The sequence below is a fragment of the Pseudophryne corroboree genome, chromosome 4 (genome assembly GCF_028390025.1).
Source record: "Pseudophryne corroboree isolate aPseCor3 chromosome 4, aPseCor3.hap2, whole genome shotgun sequence".
NCBI lineage: Eukaryota > Metazoa > Chordata > Amphibia > Anura > Myobatrachidae > Pseudophryne > Pseudophryne corroboree.
This window is the reverse complement of record NC_086447.1, coordinates 701,312,930-701,340,356: the sequence shown is the minus strand read 5'-3', so window position 1 is coordinate 701,340,356 and position 27,427 is coordinate 701,312,930. Positions and strand designations below refer to the sequence as shown.

Genomic DNA, 27,427 nt, shown 5'->3' with positions numbered 1-27,427 from the left:
TCTAGCTACTACTATGGCATATCAACTCCTGGATTCATACGGAGTTGTCCTTAGACACTTCCTAATCATTTTTTAAATAAGGATGCCCAAGTGGTAAGGACAACACATCTTCTCATTGGTCATTTAGACCATACTTATAGGGGTAGGTACCTGAAGATGCAAAGCACTTTTACAAAGAAAATATGAGGAATTCCCTCTAAGTCAATTACCTATGGGATGCATTTAGCTTATGGATAAACATTATGTCAACAAGCAGATCGGTAACAGTATGCCGACAGCACATGTGTCATCAGCACTTATACTGATGACACCATTAAATTCTTTTTGCTGCAATTTAAACTTTGTCGGTATAAAGCTGACCTCCAGCTTATCAACTAAGCATATGTATTCCTTATTTTACTAATCCCAATACCGAAAGAGAAGCTTAGGTTATTGAAGTGCCCATGGCACAGTAAGATCAGAGCACTGGCTCTCTCTTAGGTAATATTTTTTTCTTTCTTAATTTTAAAGCAAAGTCCCTTTGGCCAACATTTTAAGATAGGCAGCCATGATATGACATACAGTAAGAGGCACAGTAAAGTCTCCTGCCTACACTACATTTCTCACAAAATGGAGCAGATCCCTTCCATTCCTGTACATATATTATACCGCTAGCCCTTCACAAGTTTTCTCCTGATTCACATCCAACTGCTCCTTCATTGTATCTACCTGTCATATCCTCCCTCATGACTCCCTGATCCAATCAATCCTAAAGGATGTGACAAGACGGATATTCCCTTCCCGCAGCTCCAATCAGACACATCCTTAAATCCCTCATACCGTATAGAATTAACAATCAAAATCACTCACACTTGTCAAAAAAGTTTTCAACACATTTGGTTTTATATCCTCTCAGAACACCATACATCATTCAGCTGACATACACCTTCTTTCTAATAACCCCCCTCAGCCAGCTAAGATACAGTATATTCCTTTACCTCATGCTTCAGATCTATCCTTTTCCCACTAGGCTATTCGCTTCCCAGAGCAAAGCTCTGGCGGCAGTAGACTGCTGTCTCCGAGTGTAATGCTCAAGGTGTGAACAAGGTTCCAGGCAGATTCAAGTGCAAGATAAGTATATCAACCTAGATTAGTAAAATGGACAGGGGCACTCAGTTGTGAGTAATGTACATTTTTACTATTCCTAAAAACCCTGCTCTACTGCTGCAAGACGTACAGTTGTGCTCATAAGTTTACATACCCTAGCAGAATTTGTGATTTTCTGGCCATTTGTCAGAGAATATGAATATGAACTCACAAACTTTTCTTTCGCTCATGGTTAATGGTTGGGTGAAGCCATTTATTGTCAAACAACTGTGTTTACTCTTTTTAAATAATAATGACAACAGAAACTACCCAAATGACCCTGATCAAAAGTTTACATACCCCAGTTCTTAATACAGCGTATTGCCCCCTTTAACATCAATGACAGCTTGAAGTCTTTTGTGGTAGTTGTGGATGAGGCTCTTTATTTTCTCAGATGGTAAAGCTGCACATTCTTCTTGGCAAAAAGCCTCCAGTTCCTGTAAATTCTTGGGCTGTCTTGCATGAACTGCACGTTTGAAATCTCCCCAGAGTGGCTCAATGATATTGAGGTCAGGAGACTGAGATGGTCACTCCAGAACCTTCACTTTATTCTGCTGTAGCCAATGACAGGTCGACTTGGCCTTGTGTTTTGGATTATTGTCATGTTGGAACGTCCAAGTACATCCCATGCGCAGCTTCCGGGCTGATGAGTGCAAATTTTCCTCCAGTATTTTTCTGATAACATGCTGCATTCATCTTACCATCAATTTTGACCAAGTTTCCAGTGCCTTTGTAGCTCACACATACCCAAAACATCAGCGATCCACCTCCGTGTTTCACAGTAGGAATGGTGTACCTTTCATCATAGGCCTTATTGACTCCTCTCCAAATGTAACGTTTATGGTTGTGGCAAAAAGTTAAATTTTGGTCTCATCACTCCAAATGACTTTGTTCCAGAAGTTTTGAGGCTGGTCTCTGTGCTGTTTGGAGTATTGTAAGCGGGATGCTTTGTGGCATTTACATAGTAATGGCTTTCTTCTGGCGACTCGACCATGCAGCCCATTTTTCTTCAAATGCCTCCTTATTGTGCATCTTTAAACAACCACACCATTTTTTTTCAGAGAGACCTGTATTTCAGTTGAAGTTATTTGTGGATTTTTCTTTGCATCCCGAACAATTTTCCTGGCAGTTGTGGCTGAAATTTTTGTTGGTCTACCTGACCGTGATTTGGTTTCCAGAGAATCCCTCATTTTTCCACTTCTGAATTAGAGTTTGAACACTGCTGATTGGCATTCTCAATTGCTTGGATATCTTTTTATATCCCTTTCCTGTTTTATATAGTTCAATAACCTTTTCCCACAGATCCTTTGACAATTCTTTTGCTTTCCCCATGACTCAGAATCCAGACACGTCAGTGCAGCACTGGATGAAAGATGCAAGGGTCTTTCAAGAGTCCAGAAACTCACTGACCTTTTATACACATACACGGATTACAAGCAAACAGATCACAGGTGAGGATGGCTACCTTTAGTAGCCATTCAAACCCGTTTGTGTCAAACTTGTGTGCATGTTATCAGGCCAAAATCTCCAGGGTATGTAAACTATTGATCAGGGTCATTTGGGTAATTTCTTTTGACATTATGATTTACAAAGAGTAAACACAGTTGTTTGACAATAAATGGCATCACCCAACCACTAACCATGAGTGAAAGAAAAGTTTGAGTTATCATTCATATTCTCTGACAAATGGCCAGAAAATCACAAATTCTGCTAGGGTATGTAAACTTATGAGCACAACTGTATATACCCAAAGAGTTCCTGTGACACACAGATAAGCGCTAACACTCATCCTTCCACCCACTCTACCTGCTTTGTATCAATCTTTTAGAGTCAAAAATTCTCATATGATCCAGCTTAAACAGGCATGAGAAACCAGCCAGTCAGCAAAGAGGTGCTGCAGCAGTTACATTATTTAAAAGCAAGCAGATCCAAGAGCCAGTGAAAAAGACTGGCAGTGTCAGAGACTATCACACTAACAGGGCAGCACTGTGGTGCAAAGCTGACCCTGGGTGAAGAGGAGCAGCTGAATTATATACCATCCATTGGAAGGTTCTTTATTTTTCAAACTCTCTCTTCCTAAGTTGGGAAGCTACGAATTGTAATGCTGTCAGAGCACTGAAGGAAAAGAGAGAGAAAAAAACCCGCCTGAAATGCAGTGTAAGACTAGCTTTACATTTATTTATATATATATATATATATATATATATATATATATATACATATACACACACACACACACACACACACACACACACCTACAGATGATACTCAAATCTACCTTTCCTTCCCAGACCTCTCTCCTCACTTGTATCTCCAACGGTCTCTCTAGTATCTCTTCTTGAATGTCCCAACACTTTCTTAAACTTAACATGTCTAAGACTGAGCTGATCATCTTCCACCCTCCCACAATTTCATTGATGGCACTACTATATCCTCTATTCCCCAAGTGCAATGTCTTGGAGTAATCCTTGACTCCTCCGTCTTCTTCAAAACACACATTCAGCACCTCTCACAAACCTTCCGTTTTCATCTCAAAAATATTTCCAGGATAATGCCCTCTCTCACCCAGGATGCTACTAAAACCCTTATCCACTCGCTGATCATCTCCAGACTGGACTACTGTATTTCTTCTCCTATAAGGCATCCCTGACAAATGCCTCTTTCCAGTCCACTCTATCCTCAGTGCTGCAGCCAGGCTCATCTTCCTCAAACACACTACATCCACCTCTTCTCTCCAACACAGGCTTCCCTTGACTTTCAGAATCCAATTCAAGCTTCTCTCACTCAATTACAGAGCCCTCACCCACTCCTCTACCATTTGCACCTTTGACCTTTGTCTCCCTCTTCACTCCCACTCGTCCTATTTGATCCGTTAATACACACCGCCTCTATTGTCTGATTACTTCTTCCCACTCCTACTTCTAAGATATTTCACGTGCTGCTCCCTTTCTCTGAATTCTCTACAAAACTTCAAACAGGATCTCAAGACCCGATTCTTCACCAAACCCAACCATATCTCATCCTAACCCTCTGCTCTAAGCTCAGTGTCTACCCCATCTGTGTCACCACTATCTGTCTGCACCTCCCCTTTAGAATGTGAGCGCTCACAGGCAGGGCCCTCTTCCCTCATGTGTTTTTCCTTCTCTTACTTAGCCATCTTCGACGGCACCTAATCCTGTGGTTTTCTGCACCCTGATACTTATGTCAGTGTCATCTGCTGACGAAGCTATGTTTATGTACCATGTACTTGTCCTATATTGTCTTCAACTGTAAGTCACTTATCCTATTTTTGTTATGTACTCTTTAATTAGCCGCTATATAAAGGAAAATATAATAGGATATATATGAACGTGGTTATCATGTATACAGATGTGTTCTTAGAAATCTTTGCTACAAGGCACACCAAACGGACCCTTATCCCACCAGGTCGCGTGGGAATCTTCTTGCGTAGGGTGTCTTTTTTTGCAGAAAATAGATCTGTCACCCAACGCAATGCGACTAAGATGCACAAGGAGACTGCTGATTAATTTGATATGTGACACTTGTATAACTAGGTTAATGAATCTCTGAATCTGTATACAAAGTGCTACTATGCTTTTTTTCCCAACACAAGCTCTGTTCTCCTCCAGATACAGTCCATCACACACAAATATACGTTTCATGTATCTAATTAATCAGCAGTGTCTCCTCGTGCATGCTAGTAACACTGCAAAGAAAAAATAGGATTTTGGTTACCTACCGGTAAATCCTTTTCTCGTAGTACATAGAGGATGCTGGGGTCCACATTATTACCATGGGGTATAGACGGGTCCACCAGGAGCCACTGGCACTTTAAGAGTTTGAGAGTGAGTGTGGGGGCTGGCTCCTCCCTCTATGCCCCTCCTACCAGACTCAGTCTAGAAACTATTTCCGAGGAGACGGACATCTTCGAGAGGATTTAACACAGATAGTGCCAGCTCACATATACAAGGCACATCAAGCTTACTTAGTTTGAAAACTCAGCAACTGCTGAAACATTACTTACCAAGTAACAATGCAGTACTTACCTTAAACAAAGTTGTACTGAACCAGATAACTGCAGGAAAACAAAGCGCTGGGCGGGCGCCCAGCATCCTCTACGGACTACGAGAAAAGGATTTACCGGTAGGTAACCAAAAACCTATTTTCTCTTACACCCTAGAGGATGCTGTGTTCCACATTAGTACCATGGGGATGTACCAAAGCTCCCAGAACGGGAGGGAGAGCACGGAGGCTCCTGCAGAACTGATTTGCTGAACTTCAGATCATCAGAGGCCAAAGTATTGAACTTTGCAAACATGTTCGACCCAGACCAAGTTGCAGCTAGGCAAAGTTGTAATGCCGAGACACCAAGGGGCAGCCGCCCAGGTAGACCCCACCATACGAGTTGAGTGGGCCTTGACAGACATAGGACACGGCTAGCCTGCCGTAGAATATGCATGCTGGATAGTGAACCTGATCCAGCGAAAGATCGTCTGCTTAGAAGCAGGACACCCAATTTTCTTGGGATCATACAGGACAAACAGAGTCCGATTTCCTGTGACGAGCAATCCTCTTCACATATATTTTCAGAGCCCTTACAACGACTTTGATGAAATTGAGGAGTCAGTAGCCACTGGCACCACAATAGGTTGGTTGATATGAAATGCCGACACAACCTTCGGAAGAGACTGCTGACGTGTCCGGAGCTCAGCTCTATCTTCGTGGAAGATCAAATATGGGCTTTTACAGGACAAAGCCCCCAACTCAGACACACGTCTAGCAGAAGCTAAAGCCAACAACGTGACAGCCTTCCACGTAAGAAATTTGACCTCAACCTGCTGTAGAGGCTCAAACCAGTCCAATTGGAAACTGCAACACCACGTTAAGGTCCCAAGGCACCGTAGGCGGTACAAAGGTATGTTGGATGTGCAGAACTCCCTTCAAAAAGGTCTGAACCTCAGGGAGGGCAGCCAATTGCTTTTGGAAGAAAATGGATAGGGACGATATCTGGACCTTCACAGATCCCAACCTCAGGCCCATATCCACACCAGCTTGTAGGAAGAGGAGAAACCGTCCAAGTTGAAATTTCTTGGACTCACACCAAGATACATATTTTTTCCATTCGATGGTAATGTTTAGACGTTACTCCTTTCCTAGCCTGTATCAGGGTAGGAATAACTTTGTTCGGAATGCCCTTCCGAGCTAGTATCAGGCATTCAACCGCCACTCCGTCAAATGTAGCCGCGGTAAGTCTTGATAGGCGAACGGCCCCTGCTGCAGCAGGTCCTCCCGAAGAGGAAGAGGCCTCGGCTCTTCTTGCAGTAGATCCGCGTACCAAGCCCTTCTTGGCCAGTCTGGAGCAATGAGGATCGCTTGAACCCTTGTTCTACTTATGAGCTTTAAAACTCTTGGGATGAGTGGAAGTGGAGGAAACACGTACACCGACTGGAACACCCACGGAGTCACTAGGGCGTCCACCGCCACTGCTTGCGGGTCCCTCGACCTGGAACAATACCGCCGTAGCTTCTTGTTGAGACGAGAGGCCATCATGTCGATCTGGGGTACACCCCAAAGATCTGTTACCTCCTTGAACACCTCCGGATGGAGACCTCACTCCCCTGGATGGAGATCGTGCCTGCTGAGGAAGTACGCTTCCCAGTTGTGTACTCCCGGAATGAAGATTGCTGACAGCACCAACGCGTGCTTTTCTGCCCAGAGGATGATTCTTGTTACCTCTGCCATTGCAGCTCTGCTCTTCATTCCGCCCTGTCGGTTTATGTAAGCCACCGTTGTCACATTGTCTGACTGCACTTGAATGGCCCAATTTCTCAGAAGATGGGCCGATTGGAGAAGACCGCTGTAGACGGCTCTTAGTTCCAGAATGTTTATCGGCAGGCCGGCTTCCAGACTTAACCACCTCCCTTGGAAGGTTTCCCATTGAGTGACTGCACCCCAGCCCCGGAGACTTGCATCCGTGGTTAGAAGGATCCAGTCCTGAATCCCGAACCTGCGGCCCTCCAGAAGGTGAGGTAATTGCAGCCACCAGAAGAATGAAATCCTGGCCTTTGGTGACAGACGTATTCTCTGCTGCATGTGTAGATGGAATCCCGACCACTTGTCCAGGAGATGCAGTTGGAAAGACAGAGTATGAAACCTCCCGAACTGCAGAGCCTCTTAAGAGGCCACCATCTTCCCCAGAAGGTGAATGCACTGATGAACTGACACCCGGGCTGGCTTCAGGACATCCCGGACCATTGTTTGAATCCCAGCTTTTTCCTCTGGGAGAAACACCCTCTGCACCTCCGTGTCGAAGATCATTCACAGAAAGGAAAACCTCCTGGTTGGTTCCAATTGTGATTTTGGAAGATTCAGGATCCAACCATGTTCCCTGAGAAGCTGGGTCGTGAGTGTTATGGACTTCAACAGCTTCTCCTTGGACGATGCCTTCATCAGCAGATCGTCTAGGTACAGAATTATGTTCACCCCGTCTGCGAAGGAGAATCATCATTTCCACCATCACCTTGGTGAATACCCTCGGTGCTGTGGAGTGCCCGAATGGGAGGGCCTGGAACCGAGAGAGACAGTCCAACAATGCGAATTGAAGATAAGTTTGACGCGGCAGCCAAATCGGAATGTGGAGGTACACATCCTTGATATCCAGGGATACTAGGAATTCCCCCTCCTCCAGACCTGATATCACTGCCCTTGGAGACTCCATTTTGAACTTGAACTCCCTCAGAAAGGGGTTTCGTGATTTTAAGTTCAGAATGGGCCTGACCGAACAATCCGGTTTCGGTACCACGAAAAGGTGCAAATAGTAAACTTTGTTTTGCATATGAGGAGGCACTGGTACAATAACTTGTGCCTCCACCAACTTCTGGACAGCTTCTTGCAGGCCAGTCCTGTCTGAAAAATTGGTGAGGAGGGAGATTTTGAATTTCCAGCCTGTACCCCTGGGACACAATATCTTGCACCCAGGAGTCCAGGCCGGAGGACACCCAGACGTGACTGAAATGTCTGAGTCTCGATCCCACCGGTCCCACCTCCCGGGCGTGCAGTCCACCGTCATGCAGAGGACTTTGGTGTACCTGAAGCAGGTTTCTGTTCCTGGGAATCTGCAGCCGCAGGTTTCTTGGACTTGGGCCGACCTCCCCGAAAAAAGGTGTTGGACGGCTTAGCCTTTCTGGGCTTGTTAGACCGAAAGGGCTGTGAAGTAACTGAAGAAAAGGGTTTCTTCAGAGCAGGTGTAGCTGAGGGAAGAAAGGGTGACTTACCAGCCGTAGCCGTGGAGATCCACGCATCTAACGCTTCCCCAAAGAGAGCCTGACCTGTGTAGAGTAGGGTCTCCACACTCCTCCTGGATTCCGCGTCGGCAGACCACAGTCGCAGCCACAGTCCTCGACGAACTGATTCGGACATGGAGGAAATCCCCGCAGCCATGGAACCCAGGTCTATCATGGATTCTACCAGAAATCCTGCCAAATCCTGAATGTTACGTAAAAACAATTCAACATTACATTTCCTCATAGTACCCAAGTCTTCAAGTAACGTGCCTGACCACTTTACTATAGCGTTGGCAATCCAAGCATGGGCAATAGTGGGACGTAGTATTGCCCCAGAAGCCGTGTACATGGATTTGAGCGTATTATCAATTTTACGATCAGCCGGCTCTTTCAAGGCGGTAGATCCTGGAACAGGTAAAACCACCTTTTTTTGAGAGTCTGGATAATGACGCGTAAACAATAGGCGGGCTTTCCCATTTTTTTCTATCCTCTACCAGAAAAGGAAGCGCTACCAGAACCCTTTTCGGTATCTGCAATATTTTATCCGGGTTTTCCCAAGCCTTTTCAAATATAGCATTTAATTCCTTTGACACAGGGACGGTTAGCAAGGCTCTTATTTTCAGTGAAGTAAGCCTCCTCAACCTGCTTGGGTGTTGTATCAGCAATATTCAACACATCCCTAATAGCCTCTATCATCAACTGCACCCCTTTTGCAAGAGATGCAGCCCCCCGCAACACATCCCCCCCATCACCATCTGCAGTATCAGAATCGGTATCGGTATCATCCTGCATGATCTGAGCAAGAGCACGTTTATATGAATATACAGCAGGGAGCCCTGTTGTACCAGAACTGGGCCAGACTGCCATAGAGTTCTGTAAAGCCTGAGTTGCAGATTCATTTTGTGCAACCCTATTTGAAATCTGAGAAATCATAGATTTGAGAGAGGATAACCACTCAGGCTCCCTTGCTGGAATCTGTGCTAAACCAGTGCAATCCTGATTACATGGAATGGGATCATCCTGAAAGGACATATCCTATGCAGCATATGACACAGAGTCCCTGGACATTGCTTAATGGAGACCACAGACACTCCACACGCACACACAGGGGAGGGCAGACAGAGTTTCACCCCCAAGAATGGCAAGCGAGACAGAGATTGGAGCCAACCCAAACACAGCGCTTTTAATATAAAGGGAGACCCCCTATCAGCGCTGACTGTGCACCTTAATAGGTTACACAGTCGTTTTGCAGCCCCCCTTCCCCCCCTTTCTACAACCCCCTGGTACCGTGAGAGATAGCTGGAGTTGCTGTGGAGGGACTTTCATTTTCAATGACAGCGTTGTGCAGGCAGGAAAATGGCACTCAATGCTGTTGGGTCCGCTCTGAGAAGCTCCGCCCCCAAAATGGCGCTGTCTTCCCGCTCTTCGTAGGATTATACTGGCCTGAGGATTTCTCCAGGGACCCCGACAGGCTGTGTGACCAGTGTAGGCGCTGGCTCAGGGCGCCCCTCACAGCACCGCACTATGTACCGCTGAGCCTCCGGAGCGCAGTTAATACTGCGCTCCTACCCTTATGCTGCCATCTTCACACCGGCCTCCCGCTTGCTAGGGGGGTCGGTGACTCACTCGCCACAAATCTTCCGCTCTGTAAGGGTGGGGGTGGTATGCTGCCGGGGTGAGTGATACCCTGTGGCGGGGAACGATCTATCCCCTCAGGAGCTCAGTGTCCTGTCAGCAGAGATAGTGGCTCAGACCCCGCAGGCCAGACACTACTCCCCCCTCCCATAGTCCCACGAAGCAGGGAGGCTGTTGCCAGCAGCATCCCTGTAAAATAATAAACTCTAAAAATAAACATTACTAGAAGAAATCTGTAGAGCTCCCCTAGCTGTGACCGGCTCCTCCAGGCACATTTTCTAAACGGAGTCTGGTAGGAGGGGCATAGAGGGAGGAGCCAGCCCACACTCTCAAACTCTTACAGTGCCAATGGCTCCTGGTGGACCCGTCTATGTTAATAATGTGGACCCCAGCATCCTCTAGAACGTAAAAGAAACAGCCAACGTTCGCAGAATTGCACGGAACCTGGGACTCACCCACGCCAGGCATCTCGCACAGCATGGCATATTGTGGCTGGATGTAGGACAAAACATAAGGTGTAAGTGAAGCCGAACGGCAGTGTCTGAAACCATCATACTACTGGGGCAACACTTACAATGAGCGAGTGCCCGATTGGCAATTAGCACTAGTAGACGCCATAAATATTCTCTACTAGCACACATAAGGAGCCAACTTCCACTGTATCTTTTTTTTTTTTTTTTTTGGTCTGGCTCCAAGTACAGACTCCTGTCTTGCAAATTCTTCCCACTATAAAATATACATCATCTTGTACTACTGGGTCAGATTATTTCATCTAACACAAAACCCCTGTAACAAAATCACTATTTCTCCAGGTGTATAACCATCTTCACTCCTTCATAGGACCGAGCATATTACAAGTTTTGCGGCACAGTGCGCTCTTGCTATGACATTCTACCCTGGAACTTCTTTCCTATCTCTTCAGATCAGTAATTTTTATACACATTTAGTGGGCTCCACCATCAGACCACAGTACAACCTGTCAGAAATTCTCTGGGTTCAGTGCTAGCCATCTCAGGGATTGAGGTCTCTAATATAAATGAAACAACTAGCCTTTTACCAACATTCCCACATACCCCTTTTCCTCCTGCCACTTTAGTCTATCTAACGGTCACCCCACCCATGCTCTTGCCTCATTTCCCATCCTAGACTTCAACTATGATTTCTGATCTCATAATAATGAAATGCATGGGGCATGATCCTTTGCCTCTCCATTTGTTTTCCTGTACTCCGAACAATATAAAATAAAATAAGATTTTAAACCTACCGGTAAATCTTTTTCTCCTAGTCCGTAGAGGATGCTGGGGACTCCGTAAGGACCATGGGGTATAGACGGCCTCCGCAGGAGACATGGGCACCATAAAGAACTGGAATATACGCAACCAGTTAACAGTATGCAACAAAACAGTATCAGGCAAGGACTGATTACAACTGTAACATAACCCTTATGTAAGCAATAACTATATACAAGCCTTGCAGAATGTTGTCCGCACTGGGACAGCATCCTCTACGGACTAGGAGTAAAAGATTTACCAGTAGGTTAAAAATCTTATTTTCTCTTATGTCCTAGAGGATGCTGGGGACTTCGTAAGTACCATGGGGTTTATACCAAAGCTCCAGACCGGGCGGGAGAGTGCGGACGACTCTGCAGCACCGACTGAGCAAACGCAAGGTACTCATCAGCCAGGGTATCGAACTTATAGAACTTTGCAAAAGTGTTTGAACCCTACCACGTAGCTGGTCGGCAAAGCTGTAAAGCCGAGACGCCTCGGGAAGCCGCCCAAGAAGAGCCCACCTTCCTAGTGGAATGGGCCTTTACCGAATTTGGCAACGGCAATCCTGCCGTAGAATGAGCCTGCTGAATCGTGTTACAGATCCAGCGAGCAATAGTCTGCTTCGAATGCAGGAGCGCCAACTTTGTTGGCTGCATACAGGACAAACAGTGCTTCCGTTTTCCTATCCTGAGCCGTCCTGGTTACATAGATTTTTAAGGCCCTGACTACATCCAGGGACTTGGAGTCCTCCAAGTCACCCGTAGCCACAGGCACCACAATAGGTTGGTTCATATGAAACCACCTTGGACAAAAACTGAGGACGAGTCCTCAACTCCGCTCTTTTCATATGGAAAATCAGATAGGGGCTCTTGTGAGACAAGGCCGCCAATTCGGACACCCGCCTCGCAGATGCCAAAGCCAACAACATGACCACCTTCCAAGTGAGAAACTTTAATTCAACTGTCTGAAGCGGTTCAAACCAGTGAGCGTTTAGGAACCGTAATACCACGTTAAGGTCCTATGATGCCACTGGGGGCACAAAAAGGAGTCTGGATGTGCAGCACTCCCTTTACAAAAGTCTGGACTTCTGGGAGAGAAGCCAATTCCTTCTGAAATAATATAGATAAGGCCGAAATCTGTACCTTAATGGAGCCTAACTTAAGGCTCATATCCACTCCTGTTTGTAGAAAGTGGAGAAAACGGCCCAGATGGAAATCCTCCGTAGGAGCATGTTTGGCTTCACACCAAGAAACATATTTCCTCCAGATACTGTGATAATGTTTCGCCGTCACCTCCTTCCTAGCCTTTATCAGCATAGGGATTACTTATTCCGGAATACCTTTCCCAGCTAGGATTCGGTGTTCAACCGCCATGCCGTCAAGCGTAACCGCGGTAAGTCTTGGAACACGCAGGGCCCCTGCTGTAACAGGTCCTCCCTGAGATGAAGAAGCCACGGATCTTCTGTGAGCATTTCCTAAAGATCTGAGTACCAGGCCCTTCGAGGCCAATCTGGAACAATGAGTATTGTCTGCACTCTTTTTCGTCTTATGATTCTCAATATCTTTGAGATGAGAGTAAGAGGACGGAACACATAGACCGACTGAAACACCCATGGTGTCACCAGGGCATCCACCGCTACTGCCTGAGGGTACCTTGACCTGGCACAATACCTCAGAAGCTTATTGTTGAGGCGTGACGCCATCATGTCTATTTGAGGAAATCCCCAAAGACTTGTTCTCTCTGCAAAAACTTCTTGATGAAGTCCCCACTCTCCTGGATGGAGATCGTGCCTGCTGAGGAAGTCTGCTTCCCAGTTGTCCACTCCTAGAATGAAGACTGCTGACAGAGCGCTTACGTGATTTTCCGCCCAGCAAAGAATCCTGGTGGCTTTCGCCATTGCCACTCTGCTCCTTGTCCCGCCTTGGCGGTTTACATGAGCCACCTCTGTGACGTTGTCTGATTGAACCAGTAGGTTCGGTAGGTCAGCTTTTTCCTCTGGGAGAAACACCCTCTGCAGGTCGCGAAGAAGATTCTCCGCTTGTTGTAGGCCATTGTATATGGCCCTCAATTCCAGTACGTTGATGTGCAGACAAGCCTCCTGGCTTGACCATAGTCCCTGAAAATTTCTTCCTTGTGTGACTGCTCCCCATCCTCGGAGGCTCGCGTCCGTGGTCATCAGAACCCAGTCTTGAATGCCGAACCTGCGACCCTCTAGAAGGTGAGCACTCTGCAACCACCACAGGAGAGACACCCTAGCCCTGGGGGACAGGCTTATTTTCTGATGTATTTGTAGATGGGACCCGGACCACTTGTCCAGAAGGTCCCACTGAAACGTCCTCGCATGAAACCTGCCGAAAGGGATGGCCTCGTAGGCTGCCACCATTTTCCCCAGAACTGGAGTGCATTGATGAACAGACACTCTTTTTGGTTTTAGCAGGTCTCTGACCATGTTCTGGAGGTCCTGGGCTTTTTCCATTGGGAGAAAAACCCTCTTCTGTTTCGTGTCCAGAATCATGCCTAGGAATGATAGTCGAGTCGTTAGACTCAACTGCGACTTTGGCAGATTTAGAATCCAACCGTGCTGTTGTAGCACTCTCAGGGAGAGCGATACGCTCTTCAGCAATTGTTCTCTCGATCTCGCTTTTATCAGGAGATCGTCCAAGTACGGGATAATTGTGACTCCCTGCCTGCGCAGGAGCACCATCATCTCCGCCATCACCTTGGTGAAAATTCTCAGGGCCGTGGAAAGCCCAAACAGCAACGTCTGAAACTGGTAATGACAGACCTGTACAGCGAATCTCAGGTACTCCTGATGAGGATATATGGGGACATGAAGGTATGCATCCTTTATGTCTAGTGACAGCATAAAATCCCCCCCTTCCAGACTGGAGATCACAGCCCGGAGCGATTCCATCTTGAATATGAACTTTTTCAAGTACAGGTTTAGGGATTTTAGATTTAAAATGGGTCTGACCGAGCCATCCGGCTTCGGGACCACGAACAGGGTCAAATAGTACCCTTTTCCCTGTTGGACATGGGGAACCTTGATAATCACCTGCTGTTGATACAGCTTTTGAATCGCAGCTAACACTACTGCCCTCTCTGGGGGAGAAGCTGGCAAGGACGACTTGAAAAATCGTCGAGGAGGCACCTCTTCGAATTCCAGTTTGTAGCCTTAGGATACAATTTCCATCGCCCAAGGATCCACGTCTGACAGAACCCAGACCTGGCTGAAGAGTCGAAGATGTGCCCCCACCGGAGCGGACTCCCTCAGTGGAGCCCCAGCGTCATGCGGTGGATTTAGTAGAAGCCGGGGAGGACTTCTATTCCTGGGAACTAGCCGAAGCAGGCGTTCTTTTCCCTCTACCCTTACCTCTGGTGAGGAAGGATGAGCCCCGGCCTCTTCTGGACTTATGCGACCGAAAGGACTGCATCTGATATTGTGGAGTTTTCTTTTGCTGCGGGGGAACAAAAGGCAAAAAGGTAGATTTCCCCGCGGTAGCTGTTGAAACCAGGTCCGCAAGACCTTCCCCAAATAAAACTTCACCCTTGTAAGGTAAAACCTCCATATGCTTCTTTGAGTCGGCATCACCCGTCCATTGGCGGGTCCACAGGGCACGCCTAGCAGAAATCGCCATGGCGTTGGCTCTCGAACCTAGTAGCCCAACGTCTCTTTGAGCGTCTCTCATATATAAGACTGCGTCTTTAATATGACCTTAATTCAATAAAATGGTATCCCTATCTAGGGTATCAAAGTCAGCTGACAAGGTATCTGTCCAAGCTGCAACTACGCTACATACCCATGTCGATGCTATTGCCGGTCTGAGTAAAGCACCTGTATGCGCATAAATAGATTTTAAGGTAGTTTCCGGTCTGCGATAAGCAGCATCCTGGAGGGCTGCCGTGTCAGGAGACGGTAGCGCCACCTTCTTGGACAAGCGCGTTAAAGCCTTGTCTACCCTGGGCGAGGATTCCCACCGTACCCTGTCCTGTGCAGGGAAAGGATACGCCATAAGAATCCTCTTGGGAATCTGCCGTTTTTTGTCTGGAGTTTCCCAAGCTTTTTCAAATAACTCGTTCAACTCATGAGATGGGGGAAAGGTTACCTCAGGTTTCTTTTCCTTATACATGCGCACCCTCGTGTCAGGGACAGAGGAGTCATCTGCGATATGCAAAACATCTTTTATTGCAATCATCATATAATGAATACTTTTGGCCACCCTTGGCTGCAACTTTGCATCATCGTAGTCGACACTGGAGTCAGAATCCGTGTCAGTATCAGTGTCTGCTATTTGGGATAGAGAACGTTTTTGAGACCCTGAAGGGCCCTGTGACACAGTCAAAGCCATGGATTGACTCCCTGCTTTTTCCCTGGACTCTGCTTTGTCCATCCTCTAATGTAATAAGGTCACATTTGCATTTAAAACATTCCACATGTCCAACCAATCAGGTGTCGGCGTTGCAGACGGAGACACCACAATCATCTGCTCCATCTTCTCCTTAGATGACCCTTCCGCTTCAGACATGTCGACACACTCGTACCGACACCCCCACACACACAGGGATATATTTATATGGAGACAGTTCACCAATAAGGCCCTTTGGAGAGACAGAGAGAGAGTATGTCAGCACACACCAAGCGCCAACTGACACTGGAAACAAATTCCCAGATAATAGGATTTTGGTACTTACCAGGTAAATCCTTTTCTTTGAATCCATAGGGGGCACTGGAGTACTCTTGGGATATGGACGGGCGGAGCCGAACAAAGGCACTGAATATTCAAATTTAGGACTCTCCCCCCCCTCCATATCCCCAAGTACCTCAGTGTACTTTGCCAGTGTTTTTTACTGAGCGAACAGGATATAGAGAGGTTGACAATGGAGAATCCCTATAACATAACGGACAACCACAAAGTTGATCCGTAACCTTATTGTCAACTAAACAGTTGACACCTTAACCGATAGAACTTTATAATTTGAGCCAATTGGTGAAAATGTGTTACCCTAAGCTCCTTCGAGCTTAATACCATCCAAGTTAAATTTGTTCACTAAGCTCCCTTGAGCTTACAACAACCCAGGTAAAACTGCTCTGGGTGGGCGTCCAGTGCCCCCTATGGATTCAAAGAAAAGGATTTACCTGGTAAGTACCAAAATCCTATTTTCTTTATCATCCACTAGGGGTCACTGGAGTACTCTTGGGACGTACCAAAGCTTCCCTCGTGGGCGGGAGAGCTGTTTGATACTTGTAACAGTAGGCAGCCAAAGCTAAATGCTGATGGCGCCACCATTCATAACGTGTAAACGTGCACAAACGTGGTGCACTAAAGGCTATGTAGCCGCGTCGTAGACGCTCCACGACCCGCTGGGTGTGACATTCCCACAGAACCTGTGGGATGCTATTACTGACGTAGGCGATTGTAACTTAGCCTTAAGTAAGCCTGACTTGTAGTCATTATTATCCAACTGGATAAAATCTGCTGAGAAACTGGCTAACCCCAGTTTGCAGTATCATATAGAACAAACAACGTATTCATATCACGTACTACATATATAAACGCGTAACGCGTGTACCACATTCAGAATTTTAGAATGTGCTGTCCCCACAGGAACCACTATTGGTATATTGATGTGAAGAATACGAAAGCGGATTTTGTCGGAAGATCTGCTTTGTAATGAGAAAACTCAAATACGGTGGCTTGGAATACAAGGCACCCAAATATGAAAACAAAATCCTTGCCGAAGCACCCTTGGCGAAGCCAAGGCTAGAAGAAAAATGTTTTCCAAAGTGAGAACTTAATACCCATTTGTTGTACGGGTTCAAAAATATGAAACTTAATTCCCATTTGTTGAAAGGATTCCAAAATATGAAAACTAAGAAATCTGAACCCAACCTCAAATCGCCTGGCGCTGTAGGTGGGATAAATAGAGTCTGAACTTTGGTGACACCTTGTAGAAAGATGTTTACAGACGTAAATAGAGGCAAACGCTTTGAAAATAAGAATTTACTTACCGATAATTCTATTTCTCGGAGTCCGTAGTGGATGCTGGGGTTCCTGAAAGGACCATGGGGAATAGCGGCTCCGCAGGAGACAGGGCACAAAAAAGTAAAGCTTTTACCAGATCAGGTGGTGTGCACTGGCTCCTCCCCCTATGACCCTCCTCCAGACTCCAGTTAGGTACTGTGCCCGGACGAGCGTACACAATAAGGGAGGCAATTTGAATCCCGGGTAAGACTCATACCAGCCACACCAATCACACCGTACAACTTGTGATCTAAACCCAGTTAACAGTATGATAACAGAAAGAGCCTCTTAAAGATGGCTCCTTAACAATATAACCCGAATTTGTTAACAATAACTATGTACAGTATTGCAGATAATCCGCACTTGGGATGGGCGCCCAGCATCCACTACGGACTCCGAGAAATAGAATTAATCGGTAAGTAAATTCTTATTTTCTCTATCGTCCTAAGTGGATGCTGGGGTTCCTGAAAGGACCATGGGGATTATACCAAAGCTCCCAAACGGGCGGGAGAGTGCGGATGACTCTGCAGCACCGAATGAGAGAATTCCAAGTCCTCTTTTGCCAGGGTATCAAATTTGTAGAATTTTACAAACGTGTTTTCCCCCGACCACGTAGCTGCTCGGCAGAATTGTAATGCCGAGACCCCTCGGGCAGCCGCCCAAGATGAGCCCACCTTCCTTGTGGAATGGGCCTTAACAGATTTAGGCTGTGGCAGGCCTGCCACAGAATGAGCAAGTTGAATTGTGTTACAAATCCAACGAGCAATCGTCTGCTTAGAAGCAGGGGCACCCAACTTGTTGGGTGCATATAGTATCAACAGCGAGTCAGATTTTCTGACTTCAGCCGTCCTTGAAATGTATATTTTTAAGGCTCTGACAACGTCCAACAACTTGGAGTCCTCCAAGTCGCCAGTGGCCGCAGGCACCACAATAGGTTGGTTCAGGTGAAACGCTGATACCACCTTAGGGAGAAAATGCGGACGAGTCCTCAGTTCTGCCCTATCCGAATGGAAGATTAGATAAGGGCTTTTATAAGATAAAGCCGCCAATTCAGATACTCTCCTGGCGGAAGCCAGGGCCAGTAACATAGTCACTTTCCATGTGAGATATTTAAAATCCACCTTTTTCAATGGTTCAAACCAATGGGATTTGAGGAAATCTAAAACTACATTTAGATCCCACGGTGCCACCGGAGGCACCACAGGAGGCTGTATATGCAGTACTCCTTTAACAAAAGTCTGTACCTCAGGAACTGAGGCCAATTCTTTTTGGAAGAATATTGACAGGGCCGAAATTTGAACCTTAATAGATCTCAATTTGAGACCCCTAGACAATCCTGATTGTAGGAAATGTAGGAAACGACCCAGTTGAAATTCCTCCGTCGGAACACTCCGATCCTCGCACCACGCGACATATTTTCGCCAAATGCGGTGATAATGTTTCGCGGTGACTTCCTTCCTTGCCTTAATCAAGGTAGGAATGACTTCTTCTGGAATGCCTTTCCCTTTTAGGATCTGGCGTTCAACCGCCATGCCGTCAAACGCAGCCGCGGTAAGTCTTGAAAGAGACAGGGACCCTGTTGTAGCAGGTCCCTTCTCAGAAGTAGAGGGCACGGGTCGTCCGTGACCAACTCTTGAAGTTCCGGGTACCAAGTCCTTCTTGGCCAATCCGGAGCCACTAGTATTTCTTACTCCTCCTCACCGTATAATCTTCAATACCTTTGGTATGAGAGGCAGAGGAGGAAACACATATACTGATTTGTACACCCAAGGTGTTACCAGTGCGTCCACAGCTATTGCCTGTGGATCTCTTGACCTGGCGCAATACTTGTCCAGTTTCTTGTTGAGGCGAGACGCCATCATGTCTACCATTGGTCTTTCCCAACAGTTTATTAGCATGTGGAAGACTTCTGGATGAAGACCCCCCTCTCCCGGGTGTATATCGTGTCTGCTGAGGAAGTCTGCTTCCCAGTTGTCCACGCCCGGGAAGAACACTGCTGACAGTGCTATTACGTGATTCTCCGCCCAGCGAAGAATCTTGGCAGCTTCTGCCATTGCACTCCTGCTTCTTGTGCCGCCCTGTCTGTTTACATGGGCGACCGCCGTGATGTTGTCCGACTGAATCAACACCGGTTTTCCTTGCAGGAGTGGTTCCGCCTGGCTTAGAGCATTTTAGATTGCTCTTAGTACCAGAATGTTTATGTGAATAGACTTTTCCAGGTTCGTCCATACCCCCTGGAAGTTTCTTCCTTGTGTGACTGCTCCCCAACCTCTCAGGCTGGCGTCCGTGGTCACCAGGATCAAATCCTGTATGCCGAATCTGCGGCCCTCCAATAGATGAGCCTTTTGCAACCACCACAGAAGATATACCCTTGTCCTTGGCGACAAGGTTATTCGCAGGTGCATCTGAGGATGCGACCCTGACCATTTGTCCAACAGATCCCTTTGGAAAATTCTTGCATGGAATCTGCCGAATGGAATTGCTTCGTAAAAAGCCACCATTTTTCCCAGGACTCTTGTGCATTGATGTACAGACACCTTTCCTGGTTTTAGGAGGTTCCTGACAGGTCGGATAACTCCTTGGCTTTTTCCTCGGGAAGAAAAACCTTTTTCTGAACCGTGTCCAGAATCATCCCTAGGAACAGCAGACGTATCGTCGGAAAACAGCTGCGATTCTTGGAATATTTAGAATCCAGTCGTGCCGTCGAAGAACTACTTTAGATAGTGCTCTTCCGACCTCCAACTGTTCTCTGGAACTTGCCCTTTTTAGGTCGTGCAAGTAAGGGATAATTTAGATGCCTTTTTTCTTTGAAGAAACATCTTTTCGGCCATTACCTTGGTAAAAAGGCCCGGGGTGCCGTGGATAATTCAAACGGCATCGTCTGAAACTGATATTGACAGTTCTGTACCACGAACCAGAGGTACCCTTGATGAGAAGGACAAATTTTGGACATGGAGGTAATCCTTGATGTCCAGGGACACCATATAGTCCCCTTTTTTCCGGTTCGCTATCACTGCTCTGAGTGACTTTATCTCGATTTGAACCTTTTATGTAAGTGTTCAAAACATTTTAGATTTAGACTATGTGTCACCAAGCCGTCTGGCTTCAGTACCACAATATAGTGTGGAAAAATAATACCCTTTTCCTTGTCGTAGGAGGGGTACTTTGATTATCACCTGCTGGATATACAGCTTGTGAATTGTTTCCAATGCTGCCTCCCTGTCGGAGGGAGCCGTTGGTAAAGCAGACTTCAGGAAGCTGCGAGGAGAAGATGTCTCGACTCTCCAATCTTTACCCCTGGGATAATACTCGTACGATCTAGGGGTCAACTTGCGAGTGATCCCACTGCGCCCTGAGACTCTTGAGACTACCCCCCCACCTTGAGTCCGCTTGCACGGCCCCAGCGTCATGCTGAGGACTTGGCAGACGCGGTGGAGGGCTTCTTTTCCTGGGAAAGGGCTGCCTGCTGCAGTCTACTTCCCTTACCTCTATGTCTGGGCAGATATGACTGGCCTTTTGCCTGCATGCCCTCATGGGAAAGGAAAGATTGAGGCTGAAAAGACGGTGTCTTTTTTAGCTGAGATGTAACTTGGGGTAAAAAAGGTTGGATTTCCCAGCTGTTGCTGTGGTCCCCAGGTCCGATGGACCGACCCCCAAATAACTCCTTCCCTTTATACAGCAATACTTCCATCTGCCGTATGGGATCTGTATCACCTGACCACTGTCGTGTCCCTGACATCTTCTGGGAGATATGGACAACGCACTTATCTTGATGCCAGAGAGCAAATATCCCTCTGTGCATCTCACATACATATATATAGAATGCATCCTATTAAATGCTCTACATGAATAAAATATTTTCAGTCAGGGAATCCGACCAAGCCAACCCAGCACTGCATCTCCAGGCTGATGGCGATCGCTGGTCGCAGTATAACCACCGTATGTGTGTATATACTTTTTAGGATATTTTTCCAGCTTCCTATCAGCTGGCTCCTTGAGGGCGGCCGTATCTGGAGACGGTAACGCCACTTGATAAGCGTGTGAGCGCCTTATCACCCTAAGGGGTGTTTCCCAACGTACCCTAATTTCTGGCGGGAAAGGGTATAACGCCAATATTTGCTATCGGGGTAACCCTACGCATCATCACACACTTCATTTTATTTTATCTGATTCAGGAAAAACTACAGGTAGTTTTTTCACTCCCACATAATACCCTTTCTTGTGGTACTTGTAGTATCAGAAACACGTAACACCTCCTTCATTGCCCTTAACGTGTGGCCCTAATGAGAAATACGTTTGTTTATTCACCGTCGACACTGTATTCAGTGTCCGTGTCTGTGTCTGTGTCGACCGACTGAGGTAAATGGGCGTTTTTAAAACCCCTGACGGTGTTTCTGAGACGCCTGGACCGGTCCTAATAGATTGTCGGCCGTCTCATGTCGTCAACCGACCTTGCAGCGTGTTGACATTCTCACGTAATTCTCTAAATAAGCCATCCATTCCGGTGTCGACTCCCTAGAGAGTGACATCACCATTACAGGCAATTTCTCCGCCTCCTCACCAACATCGTCCTCATACATGTCGACACACACGTACCGACACACAGCACACACACCGGGAATGCTCTGACAGAGGACAGGACCCACTAGCCCTTTGGGGAGACAGAGGGAGAGTCTGCCAGCACACACCAAAAACGCTATAATTATATAGGGACAACCTTATATAAGTGTTTCTCCCTTATAGCATCTTTTATATATATACAATATCGCCAAAATCAGTGCCCCCCCTCTCTGTTTTAACCCTGTTTCTGTAGTGCAGTGCAGGGGAGAGCCTGGGAGCCTTCTCTCCAGCTTTTCTGTGAGAGAAAATGGCGCTGTGTGCTGAGGAGATAGGCCCCGCCCCTTTTTCGGCGGCCTCGTCTCCCGCTATTTTTGAAGTTAGGCAGGGGTTAAATATCTCCATATAGCCTCTGTGGGCTATATGTGAGGTATTTTTTGCCTCTAATAAGGTTTTTATTTGCCTCTCAGAGCGCCCCCCCCAGCGCTCTGCACCCTCAGTGACTGTTGTGTGAAGTGTGCTGAGAGGAAAATGGCGCACAGCTGCAGTGCTGTGCGCTACCTTTATGAAGACTCAGGAGTCTTCAGCCGCCGAATTTGGACCTCTTCTCTCTTCAGCGTCTGCAAGGGGGCCGGCGGCGCGGCTCCGGTGACCATCCAGGCTGTACCTGTGATCGTCCCTCTGGAGCTAGTGTCCAGTAGCCAAGCAGCAAATCCACTCTGCACGCAGGTGAGTTCACTACTTCTCCCCTAAGTCCCTCGTTGCAGTGATCCTGTTGCCAGCAGGACTCACTGTAAAGTAAAAAACCTAAGCTAAACTTTCTCTAAGCAGCTCTTTAGGAGAGCCACCTAGATTGCACCCTTCTCGTTCGGGCACAAAATCTAACTGGAGTCTGGAGGAGGGTCATAGGGGGAGGAGCCAGTGCACACCACCTGATCTGGTAAAAGCTTTACTTTTTTGTGCCCTGTCTCCTGCGGAGCCGCTATTCCCCATGGTCCTTTCAGGAACCCCAGCATCCACTTAGGACGATAGAGAAAATAAGTTTACCACACAGATACCTGCACTCTTAGTGCAGATGAACGCAGTTTTCCATCCCATCCCGTTTAACAGAATACGGGTACTTGAAGTATGATGTTGGAAACTTCCGAGGTTTACAACCTATGTAAGCACACGAAATTTTTTAATTATGAGCTGCCTTAAGCGGCTTACTATTTCGTAACATGGTTGGTATAACCGATACTGTAATTCTCTATTTTTTAAGAGAGAGGTCTGAACTCTCACCCCGTCAACCGCAGCTGCGGTACATAGATAATAGGTACATAGGTAACTATGGGTAAAAGAACGTTCCGTGATGTAACAGGTTGGCCGTATTATGAGCGGGGCAAGATCGTGTGCAAGTATTACTTGAAAATTCGAGAAGCAAACTTCTCCGAAACCCATGAGATACCACCAGTATGACTGTGACGAACTGTCTTCTGATCCGTTTTGGCAACGAAGAGAGAAGCGGAAAATGGTGGAGCCAGATACACGATGCTGAATGACCCCATGAATGTGATGTACATATACTGAGCTTTTGTAATTGTGGCGAGATGCCATTATGTATACTTGGGGTAACCGCCTTCTGTGGACTCACATATGAAACACCTCTGGATTTAATGTCCAGTTTTCAAGATCCAAACCCTGACGGGTGAGATCTTTTGTCTAACAAATGTCCACTCACGGATTGATGTCTTGACATTTTCACATAATGGCGTTCTGAGCCATTGAAGATTTGAGTTACCTGCCGCATTGCCATGCGGCTTCTTGGTTTTCACTGGTTGTTGTGTATGCAACTGCCGTTGCTTTGTTTGACTGCTTAAGGGCAGCGTGAGCTAGGCATGAAAAAACAAAATTACATGAAACTCACGGTTGTTCCTGTCTACAGAAATCTTTAGTAAAAAGCGAAAGATTTATTCGTTCTGAAGAGAACCCAGAGTCTATCCCTGGACAGACTGAAAACGAATTATTTATTGCATTGTAAAATGCACAGAGTTCTAGGACATTTATCTATTGCATTGTAAAATGCACAGAGTTCTAGGACATTTATTGACAGCAATCTGTCGTGTTTTAGAACCTTTGCGTTGATTTTAACTACAAATCCTGACTCTCTGTGACTGTCGTCCAGAGTATACGCACCCTTGTCCCTCTGTGAGAAACGCGATTGAAAACACATCTTGATTCTTAATAAGTGAATACACCAATGTACCGCTAATGTGCGTGTACCTTTGTTCTTGCTGGTGTAGTAGGTAAAAGTCTTTGATTTACCGTATTTATAATCTTACCTAGGAATTGACATCGTTTAGACCGACTTAGATGTGATTGTTTTCGAACTTAATCTGCTACCGCAGTATACCTTAGTAGCGCAAGATAGAGGAACTTTGTTGATACATAGTTCTTATGTGAGATGAGCGATTATTCCAACATCACTTTGGTAAATACCGGCAGCGATAAGCAACGGTATAAATGAAATGGTTAATGGTTGTGGCGATTTGCAAACGCTAGAACCTGTGATGAAGAAACCGGACTGGGTAAATACGCATTGTGAAGATCAAATGCAATTATACAATTTTGTGGCTGCAATAAGCAAAAACTAACTGCAGAAAATCCATTTTCATTTTCTAACTGTAGTAAATGACTTGCTGATTGATATTGCAACGGAGCTGTTTGATTTTGCTCAAACAGACGGGAATAAGTCATTTTGACTCTGTTGGCGTACTATTGACTGGTTTATAACCCAGCAAAGACTAAATGACAACCTGCCAAACCGTTCGCCAGAAGCAGTTTTGTACTCTAAGCTGTAAATAGCTGAGACATATATGAGTTGAAGTCATGAAACCTCGCAAATGTAACCTGAAAAGACGCACTTCCACAAATGTAAAAGAGGTCATCAAACCACTGGCTTGCTGACTGTAACGTCCTGTCGTTACAAGACGTGACTGATGTTTATAAAAGAATAAAACGCTGTTACAAGTATATTGTATGCGCTAATGGCAGAATACCGTAAAGGGATAAAATGTCGTTACACATATATCCAATTTAGGAGCAAACAAGCTCTGGGCTTGTCGCGCTTAACTAGCGACAATTTGAAAATAACCGGCGTTAGCAAAAGCTTTACAGATATACTCTGCAGCTTCTTTTAACCGTGATCGGCATGGTTCCATAGATAGATTCTAGTGACCCAAATGTATCTGTGGTTTTTATAATGTTTGACAGAAACGCATATACCAATGGCGGATCGCGTCCTTTTGGAAACTATTATGTATGGTTGTCTAAAACCCCGCACTATCTGAGTGCTGGACTAATGTACCCTGCTCACTTGTAGTTATCGGTGTGAGATTTGACATAGAATCGTGCATTAAATTATAAGACTAGTGAAATAAACACTCTGGTACCCAAAGGAAAATTGTCACTTTGGAAAGATTGTCTTTTGTTAGCGCTGGCGGAGTTATTCTGAGACTCCGATTACCGCTGTTTTAATTTGAATTGCCAATGTTAACATTTTTAGTCTGCACTAGAGCCTTATTCGCTATGTAGACAGACATCATAATAGGCAACAGACAGACACTTGCACGATTATTATATGGCATATATATCTATATATATATGTTATTGCTGAACAGCATATTTATTAGGAAACCAAAGTCTTTATGTGAAAAGCAGTTCACATGGGCATGAAACCCGAACCAAATTCCTACTAACACCCCTGCGCCTTCTGGTGGCTTAAAGATGTAGGGCAGGAATGTTCCAGAATTATCTTGAACTAAAAAAAAAAATTCCCACTAACACCCCTGCGCCTCCTTGTGGAGTAGAGGTGTATGGTCTGGAATTATAACTGGAAAACCAGCAATGATTAAAATGGCCGTCATGCCATGCTTTCCCAGAAAATCATAGTACAGGGTACCTGCTGCAGTTTTAATATAGGCTTAATAGCCTATTATACAGTTATTATGCTTAATAGCCTATTATACATAGGATACAGTAAAATATATGTATTCAAATAATATGAGCACTGCCTGCAGTGTATTTATGCAACTGTAACCAAAAATAACAGAAAACATGGTTAAACGTGTAATAGGTTATGCCACTGATAACCTATTGCCAGCCAAAGCCTCATATATATATTATATATATATACAAAGTGTTTACACCTATAATCACAGTTCATACTGATATTATTGCCAGCAAAAGCTTCATTATATTTATATATATAAAACGTGCTGTTAACGTGCTGCGCTGCTTGTGTATTTTGAACCCATGCAGCCTTTGCTGCTGCTATGGGTATTATTCCCCCCCCCCCCCCTGCATCCCTTACCTGCAGCGTACGGAGATCGGAAGCAGGGAGAGCAGGAGAGCCTGAATCTAGCGCCGGGGAGCCGTCCGGCAGCTGCTTCCTACAGCAGTACACAGTCTCCCTGTGTCTGCGGTGTTTGGAAAAGTGGCCTGCGTCCTTTAGTGACGTGCGGCCACTGTCTCGGCGGCGTGTAGCGGTGCCGGGCCATGAAAGCAGTGAGAGCGGCCGGCGTCTGAGTGACGTGCGGCCGCTCTCTTAGTTGAGCGCCCGGAGAATGTCGGCGGCGTGTAACGGTGCCGCAGCAGAGCAGTGAGAGCGGCCGGCGTCTGAGTGACGTGCGGCCGCTCTACTTAGGTCAGCCCAGGAGAATGGCGGTAGCGTCTAGCGGTGCCGTGCCCTCAGAGCAGTGAGAGCGGCCGGCGTCTGAGTGACGTGCGGCCGCTCTCTTAGTACAGCGCACGGAGATTCTCGTACCGGGCCATCAGCGCAGTGAGAGCGGCCAACGTCTGAGTGACGTGCGGCCGCTCTGCGCATCGTTCAGCAAGACCTTCAGCGGCGTGTAGTTCACGTGCTCAGCGGCTATGTCATTTCTACAGCATAACACACACACAGCAGGGCGGCAGCGTGAGCTGACCGCCCTGACACTCATACCTTGTGCCGCCTTCTCTTCTCTCTGCAAGCTCCGTTTCAGCCTCATCTTGGCTGTGACGGAGCTTCTGTAAGTGTAAGCTCCTTCCAGCTCTTTGTCTTATCCTGGCTGTAACGGATCTTCTTTCTGTAAGCTCCGTTCAGTTTAAAGGAGACAATGGCTGCCTGTGGCTGTGAGGGTGCTCTTTGTGAGGACCGACACGCCATGCGCTTGTCTATAGCGCCTGTGGCTGTGAGGGTGCTCTTTGTGAGGACCGACACGCCATCCGCTGCCTTGCAGCGACACCATCCCGGACCCATGTTTTTCCATAAACTGAGACGGGCAGTGTAAAAATTAAAAATAAAAATAAAAATCTGAAAAGTGGCCATTGCCACAAGCCGATGTTCATCTGTGAGCACCGAAAAAACACTGGCAAAGTACACTGAGGTACTTGGGGATATGGAGGGGGGGGAGAGTCCTAAATTTGAATATTCAGTGCCTTTGTTCGGCTCCGCCCGTCCATATCCCAAGAGTACTCCAGTGACCCCTAGTGGATGATAAAGAAAATATAGCGC

The 27,427-nt window shown here is 46.4% G+C and overlaps 1 protein-coding gene and 1 non-coding gene across 10 annotated transcripts in view; both read right to left on the bottom strand.

Annotated features, from left to right (window-relative positions):
- Nucleotides 1–27,427, bottom strand: part of BIRC6 (baculoviral IAP repeat containing 6) — a 771,630-nt gene that overhangs the window by 413,972 nt on the left and 330,231 nt on the right. The gene's annotated exons all lie outside the window — the stretch shown is intronic.
- Nucleotides 23,757–23,872, bottom strand: LOC134913537 (U5 spliceosomal RNA). Its single transcript, XR_010177279.1, has one exon. It is a non-coding gene; the product is annotated as a U5 spliceosomal RNA (small nuclear RNA).